This window comes from Protopterus annectens, chromosome 17.part0, assembly GCF_019279795.1.
Source record: "Protopterus annectens isolate FY-2018-M chromosome 17.part0, PAN1.0, whole genome shotgun sequence".
Taxonomy (NCBI): domain Eukaryota; kingdom Metazoa; phylum Chordata; order Ceratodontiformes; family Protopteridae; genus Protopterus; species Protopterus annectens.
The window spans coordinates 98487674-98507929 of NC_056751.1; positions in this window are offsets into that span (position 1 = coordinate 98487674).

The window sequence follows — 20256 nt, forward strand, 5'->3', positions numbered from 1 at the left end:
TTTCCAAGAGAGGAATTTTAACTCTGCTGAAGATGCAGGCTCAAAGGGGGCTAGTGTGAGCTTTTCCAACACAAAGTTAAGGTCCCAAGCTGTGGTAGGAGCTCTTCTGGGTGGCCTTAAATTATTAGCCCCTCTTAGGAACTGTTTGATGAGAGGCTGAGAAAAGAGAGGTGGCTCTGTGATGTAATGAGCAGAGATGGTTGAGGCATGAATTTTAATGGAAGAGAAGGATAGGCCCCTGTGTAGTAGGTCTGCTAGGTAATCCAGGATGAGAGGTAGGGAGGCTGTGCTGTTTCAGCTCCTTTAGCCTGGATCCAGGTGCAATACCTTTTCCACTTGTCAGCATAGGATTTTTTAGTGCTGGGGCATCTGGCCTCACTCACGTATAACATCCAGGACTTGTTTGCTTAGGCTGGCAACTGGAGGAGAGGTCAGGGAATAAGCCAGGCTGCCAGGTTCAGGGTCTGTAACTGTGGATGCATAAATTCTCCATTCTTCTGAGTCAGGAGAGTTGGGATCTGGGGTAGGTGCCATGGTGGCAGGGGTGACAGGCTGCGCAGCTGTGTGTACCAGTGCTGAAATGGTCAGTCTGGGGAAATCGAGATTGCCCTTGGTTTTTCCTCCCTTATTTTGAGCAGTACCTTTGAAATTAGTGGTAGAGGGGGAAATGCATAGATCGAGAGGTTGACCCATAGGAAGGATAGAGCATCCGCTTTCCAGGCCTTGCTGTGAGGTTTCCTGGTGCAGAATTTGCTGAGCTGAGGATTGTTGTGGGAGGCAAAGAGGTCCACCTTTGGGGTGCCCCATTTCTGGGTTACAAGGTTGAAGGTGCTGTGGTCTAGCTGCCACTCGTGTGGGTCTAGGAGATTTCTGCTTAAGTTGTCTGCCAGAGAGTTTTGGGAGCCTGGCAGGAATTGTGCTAGCAGGTGAATTTGCATGGCTGAAGCCATGTACCAAAAGGTCATGGTGAGCCTGCAGAGAGGATAAGGGTGAGTTCCTCCCTGTTTGTTGATGTACCACATCACTGTGGTGTTGTCTGTTTTGGTCAGTAGAGGCCCCAGGGAGAGTAGAGGTCTGGAAGCTGTCAGAGCATGCTGAACAGCTAGCATCTCTTTTTGGTTGATGTGCAGATGTATTTGATTTGGGCTCCAATGGCCCTGAATGCACCTGCCATCCAGGTGCGCACCCCAGGCATAATCTGATGCATCTGTTTAGGGTCTGGGCAGTGTGGGGTTATGAGAAGGGAAAACCCTTGTTGTAGTTGCATGCTGCTGCCCACCAAAGAAAATCATTCCTTAGACAGGGAATCAAAGGTATGATAGTTTCCAGGTCCTGAGAGTGTTGACACCAAAGGCTTTTTAGGTACAATTGTAGTTTCCTCATATGCAATCTGGCATATTTAATGAGTAGAATGCAGGATGCCATGAACCCTAGAGCTTGCAGGATTTTCCTTGCGGATAACTAGGTTCTGGTGGCTAGTTGAGAGAAGTAGCCTGTCAGGTGGGCTTGTTTTTCTGGAGTAAGGAATGCCATCTGGGATGCTATGTCCAGGCTTGCTCCCAGGAATATAATTTTTTGAGTGGGGGCTGGTTTGGATTTCTCTTCATTTATAGTATACCCCAGAGAGGTCAGTAGGTCCTTTACAAAGGTCAGGTGCTGTAACAGCTTTTCCTGACTGACTGACTGTCTGCCTGAATAAGGCAGTCGTCCAAGTAGGGGTAAATTTGGATATTATTTTGTCTGCAAAAAGCAATGGCTGGAGCCAGGCATTTTGTAAAAACTCTGGGAGCAGTGGATAAGCCAAAAGGAAGTGTAGAGAACTGAAAGTGCATAGATCCTGCCCTGAAATGTAGATATTTCCTGCAAGAATCCCTGATTGGGATGTGTAGATAGGCCTCTTTTAGGTCTAGGGTGGCTAACCAAGCATCCTTGGAAAGCATAGAGAGAAGCTGCTGGTGGGTGAGCATTTTGAATTTTGGTATCACCAGGAAGGTGTTTAGGACCGATAGATCGGGTATAGGGTGCCAGGTGCCATCTTTCTAGGTACCAGGAAAAGCCTGGAATAGAAACCTTAGCCTATCTGGTCTGCAGGAACAGGCTGTACTGCTTTCATGGAGAGCAGGGAATGTACTTGTTTTTTGGCCTTTGCCCACTGGTTTGGAGGAAGATCTGGGAACCCTTTTGGGGTTGACAGAGTGTATCCCTGGGACACTATGTCGAGGACCCATTGGTCATTGGTAATAGAGGCTCAGTTTTTTTCATGGCAGGAGAGTTTTCCTCCTAGGGGCACAAGCAGGTAGGCAGAGGAAAGGGGTGGAGGTGTAAAGTCATTGTGAGTTCTTTCCATAAGGGAGTGGCTTAGTACTCCCTTTTTTGAAGTGGAGGAACTCCATTGCTTAGATCTCTGCATTCCCTGGGACTGCTGTCTGGGGGGGGGGTCTTCTTCCCCTAGGTCTTGTCTGAGATGGCCTGGAGGGGGCAGGAAAGGACCAGTACTTGGACGGGCAATGCCTACTGAATCTCGGAGGCTGGACCTGCAAGAAGTCTTTAACTGTCTGCATAGATTTTGCCATTTTTTTAAGACCTCTTCTGCCTTGGTGCCAAACAAATTGCCTTTGCTCAATGGTGCATCCAATAGTTTTGATTTGACATGGTCTGGCAAGCTCTGTTCCTTAAGCCAAGCATGCCTTCTAAGTATAGAACCTGTGACTACTGCCCTGCAAGATGCTTCTAGGGCGTCAAAGCCACATTGCAAGGTGTGTTTAGTAACTTGGCCTGCAGAATGCATAAGCTCCTGTAATTCTTTATTTTCTGCACAAGTAGGAAAGGTAGATATTTTTGTTTGAGGAGTTCCATGGTATGTTGCTGGTATTTCAGCATGTGGAACTGACAATTTAGCACTCTAATGGCAAGAGTTGCAGACGTGTATACTTTTTTACCCCCCTCTGTCTAAAGCTCGGGAATCCCTGTCTGAGGGGGTGGAATTTTTAGCTGTGGTTGCTCTTATTCCTTTAGGTCCTTGGAAGATGACCTCTGGGTCAGCAGTAGAAATTTTGAACAGAAATTTGTGTGAGTCAGGGACTCTGTAATACCTGTCAGGCTTCCTGGGAGCAGAAGGAAGGGTGTCAGGAGTTAAATTGGATTCCATAAAGACATCATCCACAACATCCAAGACAGGAAGAATGGCTAAAGGTTTGTGCTGTGGCAAATCTAAGAATTCCCTGAGTCTCTTTTTGGACTGAGGATAGTGCTGACATTCCCACTGGAAATGCTCCCTTACAGTATGGAGGGTTTCACCAAATAAAAAATCATCTGCAGAAGAGGCAGAAGGAATGAATTCCTCTGCATCTGAATCCTCATAAGCAGATAAGGGTTGCATGTCTTCATATTCAGAAACCTCAGAGTCATCGGACTCCTGGTCAAATAAAACTGCTGGGGACAAGTCTCTTTTTCTTTTGGAAGGGGTAGGCTGGCTTCCCCTAATAAGCATGATAAGGTCTTCCACCAATTTAAGCATTTGAGTTTGCGGCATGGAAGCAGGTGCCTGAGCTTGAATCGTCGATTTTTTAGGTGTAGTTCATACCCCAGGTCTTAGAAACTCAGTAGTTTTAGAAAGAACTGAAGACAAAAAATAAGTTGTCAGTTTGTGTCGAGTATCGGTAGTGCGAAGAACTTCCTCGGAAGCTGGTGCCTGCTCAGCGGCTCTGGACCCATCCAAGGTAGAGACAGCCACAGGATCCTTAGTCAAGGAAGAGTCTTGCGGCATACCGGACTCCGAATGGGTCTTGGTAGTGGCCTGTGAATCCACAGAAGTGGGCATCAGGGGCTGCGAAAGCACCTCACTGAGTACCCGCAAACTGGCGACTAGCTTAATGAAAGCGTCGTTGACTGTTTTGGACCTGTGCAGTCTCTCTCTGTCTTTATCCTTACATTTTTTCAGAAGATCAGTAGTCAGATGGCTTACTGAAGCCATTTTGGAATACAGAGATCGAGAGCAAAAATATTCAGCTACAATAATGGCCCGACGATGTATAGTTCTGGCATTGAACAAAGCACAAAAGTGACACCGAGGTACGTCATGGCCTGGGCCTAAACAGGTGACACAGTAAGAATGGAAGGCTTGGTATGGTATTTGCTTTCCACAGGCAAGACAATTGTTAACTTTTTCTGACATTGGTTAGAGCAAGAAAAAAGGATCCCCAAAGGGGTACTTAGCTTTAGAAGACTTCAACTTCAATTCAGAAATGAAACTCAGGTATCGGCCGACTGGCACTCATGCAAACTGCTACTGCTTTGGGCTCCTCGGCAAGAAAGACTGGTGTAATGGCATCAGCTGCCTGATTTTATACCACTGACAACCTGACGTTAGTCCTGGAGTGTCAGCAACTGACGCAGAAATACTAAGCCTCTGGTATTCGGTCCGACTAAGGGCTACCCCTGGCAGGATAAGCCAAGTGTGATGATTGCAACAGTGAAACATGAAGAACATTTTCTGAAATAATGACACGTTTTCCAAAGTTTATGGATGCTTTGTCTGCACTGTATGTGGTGACAGAATCTAAACACAAGCTATTAGCTGCAATGATATCTTTAATTCTATCAACAATTGTTGTACTGATTTCATCATTATCTTGATAAAAATCCATGAGTCCATACTTCACACCTTTAGTTCTTAAGAAGTAGCGAATGGTTAATGGAAATAACTTCTTATTGCCTTTGTTTGAAGCATATGATCCAATTCCAAAATAACGAGCTGATTTAACAGCATTGACACAAAATTCCTGTGCCTTCGGACCCAGTATGCTTTCAACGTAACTTGTTGCTTTTATATGGACACAAGAAATTTTGGAAGCTAAGGTTGAATCATGGAATAGTTTTGCCAGAAGCTTGTTGCTACAGTGCTGACTATTGTAGCTGTGGTGATGCTTAATATCATGACACGTAGTGTTTAGTTCTGCTGCAATAACACTGTCTTCTTCCGGAATATTTTTTCAAACAAAAAAAATGCAGAAATCAGATGAGACCGCTTTTGTGTCATTACCGCATTCTTGTGCTTAGATGACTCAGCATGTGTTGTAACAGCCTTCTTCCCCTCATATTTGACAGCAAAGGACTGTCGACAGATTGTGCAGTTTGCCCTGTGATCATCAATTTTCGATAACCATGACAAATCCTCAGTGATACAGTCTTGCTTGAAAACATACAGCCTTCTCTTCTTTCTCTTAGGAGTGTATATTTTATGTGAATCAGAATTATCCAAATCCAATGATTCAGATTTGTTACGATTACTAAAGTGTTCACTAAACTTCAAACACAACACCATAATTAACAAGTACTAGTGTCTAACGTCAAGTATACAAACATTTTTACTACTGAAGATTATAAATAGATGTTACTTACCTGCCATTGCCAGCTGTGGAGTCAAAGTCCCAAAGAATGCAAAACAAACTGACTAGTTTCAACTGTACCTACCAATTTCGAAAACCACTAAAACTATTGAACTGCCCTTTACACCAAAATTTTTAAGTTATTTAAATTTTGATTATTTACTGCCGTCCGAATCACTCAGATTGCATTAACTTGCAAGACTGTACTGATCATTAGTACAGAATTATGGAATATGATTCTGTTGGTTGGCATGTTAAGAATGAATGTACAATAACATTAATTATGGCAATATAGGAGAAAATTCCCAGACAAATTTCATCCTAACCTGGGCACTGGATGGCAATCATCAATTCCTGGACTGTCCAGGTGAATCCTGGATGGTTGGCAACCCTAAGAAGAAAGGATATGACCAGAGACTTGGGGAGGTGAAGCAAGAACTCTTTTCACTAGAAACTAGAAGAAATGGAGAAGATATGATAAAGGTTATCCTATTCCTCCTCCTGTTACTGCAGTTCCACACCACACAGGTTCCCAAATTTCCTCTCCTTACACTCAAAGAGTATCCTCAAACCAGTTCCACTCCAAAACTTTACTTCATAATTATATTGTCGGCCTTTAACAACCACCGGTTGTAATCACTCACATTCTTCTTTTCATACATTAAAGGAAAACTCCACCTTAGAACTCAAAAAAAAAATAAAAACACGTTTTTTTCATTGTATCTTTATTTTCTGAGCTATTTGAATGTCTCAAAATCACTCCCAAGTGCTTCTTTTACAATTTTAACGTGTTTCCCTCAAAATGGTGGAGGATGTTGCCTGCCTTGATGACATGATATTGTTTTCTTGCTTTTATTCCTTCTTCCCAGAATACATTTCAAGTCCTCTTTATATGAGTCATTCTAGACATAAGGAAGTGGTGTTTTCTCATGCCATTAAGACAGAATAGCAGGACAGTGAAGCATTGTAATCTAAACACACCTTCTGTAACAGAGCTACTTCTATGTTTCCCTTATTAAGCCTCATTTATGTGTCTATCAGAGCTTGTTCTATGCTACAAAGAGCTGTTACCTACTTCCAGCAAAAGAAAGTAGGTAAATAGCAGGCTTTTGTAAAGGGATACTTTTGTAGTTTTAAAAGAATTAACAGACTTTCCCCCACACTCTCATGCTGATGTGTGAAATATCTCACTAAAGTAAATGACCCTTGTTGTACATTTAAAGGTGACAAGTAGCTGCACTCCAAAGTAAGCCTGTTTGCTATTTCCCAATGACGTCAGTGGGAATTTTTTTTCTCTCATGAATGATGCAGAATTAAAATGTGCTTTACTAGTTCCTTAATTATTTCTGTCATGTTCACCCCCCCTTTTTTTCTATTTCATATTTATTTATACTTTGGCAACCAGGAAAGTGAACTGGTCCCAGGACCCTTTTCAGCCATGACTCGGGATAATAACAAGTAATAAATGCACTTAGCAATATAAAGAAAAAAATACTGACAAAGACAATGGCAAAGATTGCATGTGCAACACATAGCCAATGTGTGACAGTGTCACACTGAAGAAGGATATAGATCCAGAAGCTCTGTGAGTTTATGGTTTGTGATTAAAATCTTTCTGGAGTATTATATTATGCACCAATTGTTTCCTTCCACTGTTTTTGACTTTGTGTGCGCATTTAAACACAGTTAAGTACTTCTGACTTCTGTTTCTTACTGTTTTTAATGAAAGAGCACATAGTAAACATACATTAAAGTAAATTCAGCTGTATATTATGGTTGGCATCAATGATCACATTTCCTTTGTGGAATACAAAATGCTCATGCACTTTAGCAATGTAAGGACTGACTCAAAGTCGGTGGGAATCTCTTACCATGGCATCTGCATTTACCAGATATGCATTCCCCTCTGGGAGGATGTCACACAAAAAATCATAAGAGACCTTTTAATGAACATTAACATTACCTAGTTGATAGGGTTGTCACTTGATTCTCTTTCTGCAGTTCTGTCTTGTGTGGGAGTGGGGCTGGGGCTTGAAATGGTAAATGTGTTGATACTTTACAAGAAAAAAATATTTTCTGACTTTTCTCTAAATATCACAGAAATCTTTGTTACTACATTTAAGTTAGCTTGATATATAAACTATTATAAATAACCAACATTTAAAGCTTAGCATTTCAGTAGAGTAGAGAGTCAATTAGTTCCTAGGGTAGTTTGGAAAATCAGACTGTTCTGATAATCAAACATATAACTGAATGGATAAAAAAGTCTAACATCTTGTTTTTTTCTGCATGCAGAGAATACACTTTTCAACCATTCAGCAATTCCAGTGGACGATAAGGAATATTTTTCACAAACAAGCAGGCTACAAGCTCAAAAAACACGCACGGGTGAATATGTACATATTTACATATTCAGACTTTATGATTTTTCTTACCCGAAAACTTTGGAAAGCTACGTTTGGATAACTGACATTTTGGATAATCGACGTTTGGATAATCAACTCTCTACTGTACTGTGTTGCTGCTTATATAAGTTTGTCAGTAGAGGTGATAACTGCCTTTATACCCCTGACTGATCTAATTGCTTTGTTTTGCTATGAATGGGGAGTGTTAAGTTCTCCTCCTGTCTATAATAAAAATAGTGGGAAACAGCTCCATAGCTTTCTGCCTTTTTTTATATCAGCTGCTGGGTTCCTGACATTAGTAGGGTTAATTGCCTATCTAAGACTGACAGCAGTACCTGACAAGGTAATCTACAGATTTAACCAAAAAAACACAGGTGCCACAAAGGAACGAACCAAAGCAATAACGTACAATAATTTAATCAACATATGTACATTATTGCTTTGGTTTGTTCCTTTGTGGCACCAGTGTTTTTTTGGTTGAGTTTTGTTTTCGCTGGTTTTGTTTTTTTCTTCAATAATCTACAGATTTAACTGTGTCTATATGTCATGCAGGCAGGGACTAACTCCTCTGTAATGTATGTGAGAAGTTAAGCTTAAAAAAAGTAGTTGGGCTTTCCCTTCCTTTGATTCCAATGCAAGGAAATAAAAATTATAAAATGTACAATCAGATTTCTGGTACCTACACAATACTGTAACCATATTATAGGGAAAAAAGAAACCTAAGATTTGAGTTAAACTGTATGAGAGGGTGGACTTTTCCTTTAGATTTGTTCATTATGCTATAGAACATATATTACTACTTCCATTCTCTGCTGTCATCTATCCATTACCTATTTCAGATAGATATATTATCTTTTTCTCTACCTCAGTACCTATTATGCTCACATTAGTCCTCATTTTTCTACATACTTCAAGCCTACTACAACATGCTTTCTTCACAAATACTGCAGCTTCCTAAGCAGCCTCTACATCTAAACCTACTACTTTGTCATTAGAAATGGACATTCCCACTTGGTGAGCTAACTAACAAAGCCTGTCTATTTCTGTACAATTAAACTCCTTATAATATCAGTACCAATAACACCTTCTCCTACTCAAACAATTTTTTTTCAACTATTATTGTCTTCACACTGATACAGTCTGTTGATGTTGAACTCTGTCCTGGCCCAAATACCAACACATATTCAAATATCTCACTTTACAATGGCATGTCCATTGACTACACAGATATATGTGGTCTTAATAACAAATGGGGCCAATTTGAACTTTGGATGTCTACTCATAATAATAAAATATAATCACTGAGATGTAGCTTAAACGGGACTCCATAATTCTCATATCTCTTAACAAACATATACCTTTTTCTGTAACAATAGAACTGGCCTTAGACCAGATGGGGCACAGCCTTATTAATAGGCAATGCCTACATATGACAAAGATCCACACACACTGTATGCCAGAAACAGATACAATTAAGCTCATATGCCATATTATTTACAGTAATCATACACATTCCTCTCCTATCTTCTATTGCATTAATACAAGGCATACTCTTTATTTCACATACCCTTAGTCTAAAAAATATTCTGGGTGACCTAGACATTAACTGTCATGGGCCTTTACATAATCAATTCACAAGACTTGCTTCCTCCATAGGTCTGGCACAACTCATTAAACTATGCACTGGGCGAAACCCTTTCAGTAATAAATCCAGTACACTAGACATATTACTGCTAAATATACTAGACAAAATTCATTCTTTGCGAATTCTTCATAACTCGTTCAGTGACCACTGTCCTACTAAAATAGTATGGTTCCTTAATGTACTCAGATTACTCCCCTGAATGTCATCCTCAAATCCCCTTCTGACATGCAATAGGTACAACTTGAACTTACACGTTAATACCTGCTGCACCAAAAAATGGTTAAAACTAAATACTAAAAAGAAAAATATTGTCACCTTTGGTAAACTATCCCACAACCCAGCTTACAGTATTGACAACACTCCATGTATCCTACTAGGCACATTGGGCAGTTGGAGAGGCCGTAGAGATTTCTTTCAAAAAAAAGATCATGGTCCGAAAAGACCTGAGCTACCAGGAGAAGCTGGAGGCTTTGTCACTCTATTCAGTGTCTTGCAGACTCCATAGGAGCAATCTGGTCCTTGCTTTTAGGCCATTAAGGATCTGGCAGTCCAAGACTTCTTAAAGCTCCACAAATCAAACAATCCAGTGAACACTAGGACCAGAGAGCTGAACCTACTTCAGCAAATAAACATATCAAGTTGAAGACACAGATTCATCACACGATTACCCCTTCTCTGGTGCAAAATTCCACCCAAGATCAAGCAATGTGACACACTATCTTCCTTTAAAAGGATTGATTAGTCAGTTCCAGTGTTTCTATTTTACTTTCGTTTTTTGTGGTATTTAAACCTCACATTTGCACAGGTTTTTGCTTGCTTGCCTGTCACACACCACCGCTGTGCTGTTTTAACCCTTTGCAAGGTATCTCAGTTGAATTTTTTCCATTACCATCACTCCTGTGTAAGTAAAGCAATCTTGCAACTACTGTATTGATTTTATCCAGCCCTACTCACACCTATAGGTACTCTCCTCAGATAGTACACACTTTACTATTCCTGACCTCTCTTCCACAGATTCTGACAACTATGGACGGACAATTTCCTATGGTTTCTCCTGCTAGTCTGGTTGATATGGGCATCCTGAGACAGTGTAGCAAGTGCCTTATGCACACAGACAATGCTGTACTACTGCCACCTAGGAACACAATATGTGAGAGATCCAATTACATTAAGAACCTAGAATTCTTGCTGTCTCAGTCACAAGCCAGTACATCTGGCACTGAGAAGGTTGTCTGCACAAACACTATGAACACCACTCCTCTAAAACCACCTACACCTGTACAACACACTCCTACATATGCTGAGATTCTCAACAAAAACATACCTAAACAAAAGAGACAGCCGAAGCAAAAACACACACACACACACACACACACACACACACACACACACACACACACACACACACATCACAAACCACAGCAGCAAGCATCACACATAGTACAGATGTGTGTCTCACAGCCTCTAAGGCCCAGCCACAAACCCAACATACTAGTCATAGGAGACTCTATTGTGAGACAAACAGATGTGCCCTTCACCAGGCTAGATAAGGAGAAAGTCACAGCAGGTTGCTTGTCAGGTGCTAGAATCTGCCATATCATGCATGCACTCAAGTCTCAACAACAGCTACTGTTATGACTCCGTCATAGTCCATGCTGATATGAATGATTTGAGACGTACATCTCTGGACTATATGAAGAGAGACATGATTTAGCTAGCTGAATATGTGTCCCAGGTAGGCATGTCCCTAGCCGTAAGCAGCATCCTACCGTCACCCAGAATGATGCTTAACTACAAACAGAAAATGCAACAGAATGAGAGTTTCTTCCTACTGGACAAACAGAAAACGACTGACTAACAATTGGCTTAGTTTCTGGTGTCATTAGAAGGGGATCCAGTGCCTGACAGCCTGGGAGGACATGATTGACAGACTGCAATACTTTGCCAGAGATGGCCTTCATCTGTCTACCCTGGGCTTCAGGCTTCTGGCAAAGGCTCTTGCCAACCCCATAGTGCCTTTTTTAGGCAAAGTCAAGAGTACAAATTTTCCCACATCAAAAATTTTTCTTAACAAAATTTAAAGGTCATGCTGCTAAATGCTAGGAGTCTTAACAGAAAACACAGGATGTCTAAGGCTGTAAATCTGGATCTACCACAATTTCAGAAACGAACAAACAATGTAATCCAGAACCAGGAATCACTAAAAACATTTTATTTCTCTATTTTGTTAAATAAAATGTTTTTAGTGATTCCTGGTTCCAAATTACATTGTTTGTTTAAATGCTAGGAGTCTTAGCATGAAACTGCACTCACTGCAAGCATTCCTTGCCCTGGAGGATGCTGATATTTGTGCATTCACTGAAACCTGGTTCAAAGCTGAGGAGAGCACTCCAGCCTTACCAGGTTACTCATCCTACCATACCTTCAGACCTCAAATGGAGGGCTACAAAGCCAAAGGAGGTGGAGTTTCAATATTTATCAAAGACATACACACCTCCAATCTGGTCAAATGGTATGATGCACAGGAGACACTCCAAATGCAGTTAACTATTGACAAAACACCTATTTAAATCATAGCTACAGACCCTCAACCACGACTCAGGAAGCCCACTCCACCTATCTGGACTTACTTGAATCCATTAAGATTCAACCCTCTACCCTGATCTTGGGTTACTTTATCTACCCAACCATAGACTGAAAGACCTATTCTAGGCCAAACATGAATCCCCAGAGATTCTTGGACTTTGTCAATGCCAATGCATTGGATCAACTGGTCAACACCCCTATGACAGGTGAAAATATCCTGGACCTGGTCCTAACCAACATGAGTAGCCACTGTAGCACCCCTACAGTGTCATTCCCCTTGGTAAGATCTGACAATAAAGTGATCACTTTTGAAGTCACCACTTCCCCTAAACCCCCACCCTTGTCAGGGTCAAACAAAAAAAACATTTCCAAAGCTGACTACAGTCTCCTCAGAGCAGGTATAAGCAGTTTCACAGCCACTGTCCCTTCAGTTGGACTAATGTCCAAGCCTACACCAAAAAACTATATGAGCACTTGCATAACTGTATGGACTTAGCAATACCTGACAGGACCAAATCATCTTCCTCAAGGAAGAGTAAATCTGTCTGGTGGGCAGCGGAAAAAAATTGCTGTCCAGAACCAAGACGACGCAAGTACCAAGTTGGAAGCAATCTATCCTTTGAATGAACAACCAAATACGGTCACTGGTGAAATCCTGTTGGGCTCAATTCGAGTCCAAATTGGCCATATCCACTAAGGACAATCAGAAGGCTTTCTTCACATATCTCTGTAATCTTAAAGGTAACACCCAAATCTGCTCTGAAATGGTGGTCAATAACACCATATACACAAATGCAGTACATATAGCCAACCTCCTGGCAGATAGATTCAGTGAAAACTTCACCCCCCCCATTCCCCCCATCAGTAAACTAGGATATCCCCAGCACCTGCCCCCCTCCCCTCATCACCAGGGAGCAGGTCTTTAATGCCCTCTCAAAGGCAAAAAATATAGTCTGTATAGGACCCGATAAAATCCCTGGCTGTATCCTACATGAACTTAGGCATGAGATCTCAGCTCCATTAGGCACCCTGTTCAACCAAAGCCTGAGCACCGGCTTCATCCCAGCTGAATGGAGGACAGCCACTGTAATCCCTCTACACAAAGGTGGAGTGTCCACTGACCCAAGCAATTATAGCCCCATCAACCAAACTAGCCTGATCTGCAAAGCCATGGAATGCATTATCCTGGACCTTATAAACAAGGACATTGGCAACCTCCAAATGCTTGACCTTACACAGTTTGGTTTTGTCAAAGGGAGATCATGCCTGTTAAACTTAGTTGACTTCTTCGAAACAGTCAATAAACCCAGGGACAAGGGGAAGACAGTACACACCTCATACCTTGACCTAGCCAAAGCCTTGAACACTATTCCCCACTCGGGCATAATAGATAAACTCTCTCAGCTAGGCATCAACCCGTATGTTACCAGATGGGTAACTAACTGGCTCACTAATAGAACCAACTCAGTCAAAATAGGGGAAGCCACTTCTAGTAGTAGAGCCGTAACAAGTGGTGTTCCCCAGTCTTGGGACCTCAACTGTTTGCAATATACTTTTCTGAGGTGCAAGCCAAAACCAGTGGTCTGTGGCTGACCAAGTTTTCAGATTACTGCAAGCTGGGTGCTATCTTAAATTCCCCTAGTGATGTGAACATCCTCCAACATGGGCTTACACAAAACTAATGACTGGTGCCAGAAGCATGGCCTCAAACTTAATACCAAAAAATCCATCATTATCCCCTTTGGAGAAAATGGCATCCACATTAATAACACATGAAAATACACCTCTGGGATCTCACCTGTGTCCCTGCTGGACAGGGGAAACAGGTACTGACTTTGTGGGAACACTGGTGAAATTCCTGGCTAGGCTTATAAGGGCCTCCGGGCCAATAGCCTAGTATCATCCTATGAAACTATGGCTGCATGTGCACTATCTTTTAAAAGCACTTATGGTCACCAACTTCATTGATGTATGCTACCACATCTATCAGGCATGGTCCCTGTAGGCCTGTCCAGCAGCACACAGGTGAAGCAGCCTTTCATCTTGAAGATTTCATCTTCACCACTATATATCCTTGAGTTTGTGGGACTACCTTTGTTGGATCCTGTCACTACGGAGAGCATTTGTGGTTATCAGTTTTATTTTAATCTCCGTTTTTTCCATTTTCTTGTTATCTCTCCCCTACCCACTGTAAATTTGACCTTGTAGGCTGATGGGAGGATGAAGTCAAACAACAGTTACCCCCAATATGTTGTAAAGAAGGCATATGTTAGCTACATATATAACCTGCCACTGTTTGCTATCCACAGATTTTACACAGTGCTCTTTTTCTCTCTATAGCACCTAAGAGAGCTGATGTGAGTAAACTTGCTTCATAATGTACAGCTTTTAATACTAAAAGTAGTGCAAATTAGTTTCAGTAATGCTACTTCTGTGATAACCTCCTTAGTTCAAAGTTACTAGTATGACTGTGGAACGTTAGTGTGTGTGTGTGTGTGTGTGTGTGTGTGTGTGTGTGTGTGTGTGTGTGTGTGTGTGTGTGTGTGTGTGTGTGTGTGTGTGTGTGTCACACTACATACTTGGACAAGTGGGTCAAGATGTTAAGGCTATGCTCCCACATTGTGATGATGTTTAAGGGTTCAATGCCCCATGTGTGCTCTGCTAATTTTCCACTTGTGTCTGTCTCATTATACTATCAACAGCATTAGACATGGATAACATGTAGTAGCTACATTTTTTGGGTGGGTGGATATCTGTCATGGACAATCTTTGTCAAAATACTTGTTTTATTTACCAATAACCTGTCAGGGAAGTGCATCTATGAGCAGTATTTTTCTTTGTATATATACATTTGTCTCAGACATCCCATTAGTATGTCTTGCACTACAGACTCCTGGTGATTTGTTCAAGTAGCCCATCACATTAATCATTTGCCTTTCAGACTGCAGGTGATAATGACTGTGGGTTCAGTCTCCCCTCTCACTTATCTATGCAAAGCAGTCTTCTGAAATTGGGAAACATGTTTGCTGCTCATTCAAGTATATTAGGTGTAACAATCATATAGCAGGTATATATCAGCTTTATTTTTTCACTGTATTTGTATTTCTCTCTCCCCCTCGCTCTTTGTTGCTATCCTTTCTAATACATACATTTATTTGTTTCTCTCCATTTATTTTACTGTTATATGAAGCATCAAGACCTGTACCCTTCCCTCAGCAATGCCTGTTGGTCCGCCCAAAGATGTTGGCAGCAGTGTCACCACCACCACCAGAAGCACTCAGCACATCTAGGTTCCAGCCTACTGCAGTCACCTTGACATCTCCTGTCCCACCTCCACCACCCACTACAGCTAGTCCTGCACCTGATGCCAGTACTGTTGTACCTGCTTTTAATAGTACCAGGGAGGTGACACCTTTGTCACCCATCGACAGCTGGCAGACATTGTGGGGAAGATAATAGGATTTTAGATGTCTGAATTGGGCAGATGAAGAGATTCCTCTGGCAACTCGTGAGTCACTTCCCTATCCAGCACTGCCCCTACCATCTGAGATAGAACCCAATGGAGATGCTACCCACTGTGACAAGTAATCTTACACTTGATCACAGTTGGCATGAATTGCAGCTGTGGAACCTCATCCTGGTATTTCCTATCCTTTTATGTCAATGCCACCCTGTTGCTTGTACAATCCTCCCTTCACCATTGTCTCCCCTCCACACCTGGTTTTTATGTCTCCTTCACTGTTATGCTCTCTCTCTCTCTCTCTCTCTCTCATTGTGTTACCACTCACCCTGTCAGTCTTGTCTTCCACTGATAACTACATAACCCACTTACCTTCTTACTTCCTTCTCCAGCATACTTATTCTTTATACATGAATAATGAGCACATCCCCCCAAAAAAAATTACCCCACCTACATCCTGCTCATTCCTTATTTGCTCACCTTAAGTTCTACCCTCTGCTTGTTCCTCCTTTTTATCTCTTTCCTATACTCATGTTTCCACCCTTTAATCAGGTCAAAAATAGATAAAGACCTCTCATCTCAAGCCCATGTAGGGCTTCCAAATCACCTATCTTTTGTAATCATACTGTGCACAGTGGGTCGCAAAGAGCACAGTCAATAACCATGTACAACTGACAAGAACTGCCAATGTTCAATAACCATGTACAACTGACAAGAACTGCCAATGTTCACTAGATAACAAAATGCTACACTGCCATATTTCACACCTTTAACTATTACATACAACCACTATCATGCTCTACTTATATTGGTCTTGACTGGTACCACCCTCATAATGGGGGCGGGTGTCACTGTGCAGAAGCTGGTACTAACAAAATAGAGTATGACTACCAATTTGAGAACTCCTCTTTGCAAACTGTTACACTGCCAACTATGTCTGCAAATAATGGCTTAATATCGCAGGGTTGGTGTCCTGAGGAGTCATTGTTGGAGCTCTTATTCTTCATGCTGCAAGTGAGTGACACAGTTACTGTGTGATTTTCCCTGAAAGCATTTGCCTGACTGCGACTGCAACTTAGCCTGTAAATGTGCCCTGAACAGTACATGTGATGAAGGTGTCAATTCCCATAGGGGTCATATGCTTTTGTTTATTCTTTCAGTCTGCAAGTGTGTGAGATACATTTACTTTGTGTTTCCTTGACGACTTCTGGCTGTGTGATGTTGTAACTCAGCCTGTAAATAAAATGCCATAAACAATATAAGGGATGAAGGTTGTGTGTTAAACTCCCATAGGAGTTGGATGTTTTTATCTCTTTCATTCCGCAAGTGTGTGACCCACATTTACATTGTGTTTCCCTGAAGGCATTTGTCTGGCTGTTGTTGTAGCTCAGCCTGTGAACAAAGTGCTTTGGATAATGAGTAATGAAGGCTGTGAGTTCAACACTCATGAGGGGGTTGCATATCATTATTAAACCAAGGTGGTTATTTCATGAACTTTGCATTATAATACAGGTAGAGTAGTCAGACTCTGATGATGTTGCACCTGCATTTTGTCACTATATTTGTCATTTTATTTCTCATGTGTGTGTTGCTCTTGTCATTTATATGACAAGTTATGTGACATTTTTAACAACGCGGGTATAGATATGTTGAAACTAATAATTGTGGAGTATCAATCCAAGGCTGAACTTTTATTGAAGGAGCTGACTGCTCTTAACCAAAATGTTATTAATGATGTGGATTTTGGAAGTGTTAAAAGAAGCTATGACAATGTTTTTTATGAGGCTGACCAACGCTGCTTAAAAGTTTTAAATAGGAAAATTAAGAAACTTGACAGGGATATGCACGAATACCAGGAAGGCTTAGCCTACCCTATTTACAGAAATGGTGGTTGGAAGAACAACTATGACACTGTGTTTGTGGAAGGGGATAACATGGTGGAACGTAATAACAAGGGTGTTAGGGTTGACAATGAACCACCCAGGAGGAGTGAAAGAATTGCTGAGAGGGGCAGGAAACAGTCCTACCAGGATTTTCAGCACCCTCCCAACAGGGGAGTGAGGGGGATGGGACATCAGAAACAAGGGTGGAATCGTATACAGAAATAGAACCACTTGGTAATGTTTTATCATTAACAATGGAAGAGGCCCCTACCAAGAAAATTATTTTCAGAAAAGATAATTTTACAATTTACAGCTTCACTGATTGCTTGCTTACAGACGAGCATTTTACTTTATTTTCAAAAGGTTTTACCTTTGTCCCATCCAGTCCCTTTGACACCACTAACACACTGATATATTTTAAATTGTTTATTAGGCAGCTAAACCTTTCAATATTTTTTAAGGGTCAACCTAATACCCACTCAGACCTTACCAGAACCAGCACCTTTAACCCCCCTACACACCCATCTCTTAAGATATTTGAGGAAATGGTAGAAAGAGAAATTAGAACAGCTGGTAAAAACAGGAAAAATAAGTGCCCATTGAACCTCAGTATCGAAGAATTCCAGTTGATTGAGAATTTAAAGCAGGAAAAATGCCGGGTTATGAAACCTGACAAAGGAGGGTGTGGTGCTAATGTACCAGTTAGATTACGATTTTATCCTACAGGGAATGTTGCAGGATGTTGAACAATATGAACTGGTGTCCCTTAATGAAATTAATTTAGCTTATGCCAAAATTAGTTACTACTTATACGATCACCTCTTGCAAGGCACTATTAATGAGCAGCTATACAACTACTTTCATGTTAAGAAACCAAGGGTACCAATAATATTTGGTATTCCGAAAACATATAAAGGCCTAGCCCCTCTAAGATTCAGGCCCATTGTTTCTGGGGCAGGCAGTATTACGGAGCCCTTAGCAAAATTTATAGATCATATAGCCAAAAGATTCCTAACACCAATTACACATATTTGCAAAGACTCCTGGCATTTCTTAAAAGTTATCAACCGACAGATGTTTAGTCCAGAGTTATACATGGTAACCATAGATATCATAGACCTATTTCCAAGTATCCCTCGCATAGTAGGACTTGAATGATTTAGGCAAACCCTTACGCTTGATGGCACGTTGGCTAGCAACGTTACCAATTTAGTGGTGGATTTAATGGACACAGTTTTGACAAACAATTTTATTTACTTTAATGGAGAGTTTTTTCGCCAAAAGAAAGGCATGGCGATGGGAGCATGTTGTGCTTCGTTATACGCCAATTGTGTACTCTACCATTGGGAGCAGGAATTTGTGTTCAATACACCATGGAAAAAGTTCATTACACATTATACCAGATATTTAGCCTACCTTGACCTTGCAAAGGCTTTCGACACAATACCCCACTCGGGTATTGTAGAAAAACTTACCAGCTTAAATGTAAACCCATATGTCACAAGATGGGTTGCAAACTGGCTTAAGGACAGAACCCACAGGGTTAGAGTTGCTGGCGCTGTGTCAGACTCCAAGCCGGTCACAAGTGGTGTCCCACAGGGCTCGGTCCTTGGCCCCCTATTGTTTGGCATCTACTTCTCAGAAGTACAGGCCAACATGGGAGGACTTTGGCTGACAAAGTTTGCAGCCGACTGCAAACTGGGCGCCATAGTGGAAAGTGCATCGGACACGGATATCCTTCAGAAGGAACTCACGGAAACAGATAGCTGGTGCCAGAGCCATGGCCTGAAGTTAAACGCCAAAAAGTGTATAGTCATACCCTTCGGGAAAAACAAGGTAACCCCAAGCTACCATATAGGTGGCAATCCACTAAGCACAGAAGAGGTTATCAGGGACCTGGGGACCCAGGTTGACAGTGGCCTTTCTTTTGACACTCACATTGCTAAAGTGGTTAGAAAGACCTTCTACATTGCCCACCTGATCATGAAGGGATTCACATCCAGATCTAGTGAGGTCATTGTTCCCCTGTACTCTTCACTTATCAGACCAATGATCGAGTACAATGCCCCATTCGGGATGTATCTCACCCGACATCTGCAGCAATTGGAGAGACCCCAAAAGTTCCTCACCAAAAGGATAAAGGGACTCCAAAATCTGTCATATGCTGCCAGATTGAAGAAACTCCAGCTCTATTCAGTCGCATACCGTCTGCTCAGAGGTGACATGTGCCTGACATACAAGGCCATGTCCAACCCGGAATTAATGGACATGCTCCACCTCAAAAATCCAAATCCACCAAAACCACTAGAGCAAGCGACTTAAACCTTAGCACGGATATAAATAGGACGTGCTGGAGGGATAGATTTATCACTCAGAGACTCCCTATGCTGTGGAATAAAATCCCGGTCCATGTGAGGCAGAGCACCTCGCTGACTCTGTTCAAGAGAAATCTAGACCTGTGGATGGGAGATCGTAGGTTTACCCCAGGAATCATCTCTGTGTCACTGCTGGACAGAGGCACAACAAACTAATGGGCACAGTATTTTTTCATATAAGGGGTGGCGTAAGCCACAATAATTTGGGCTAGGCTTATAAATGCCTTAGGGCAGATAGCCTAGTATAAACCTATGAACCTATGAACCTATTTGCCAACTATGGAATGGCTCCATTTATGACCTGAATGAGTTTTTGGAACACATCAATGGATGTACTGATTTTCTTAGATTTACTCATAAAATTGACCAAGATGTTTTACATTATTTGGATGTAACATTAATTAAGGACTACGCAAACAGCTGTTTTCATTCCAAACTTTTTAGGAAGACTACCTTTTCTAACGCATACCTTCATTTTTGTAGTGGGCACCCTTTTTACCAGAAAAAAGGGATAG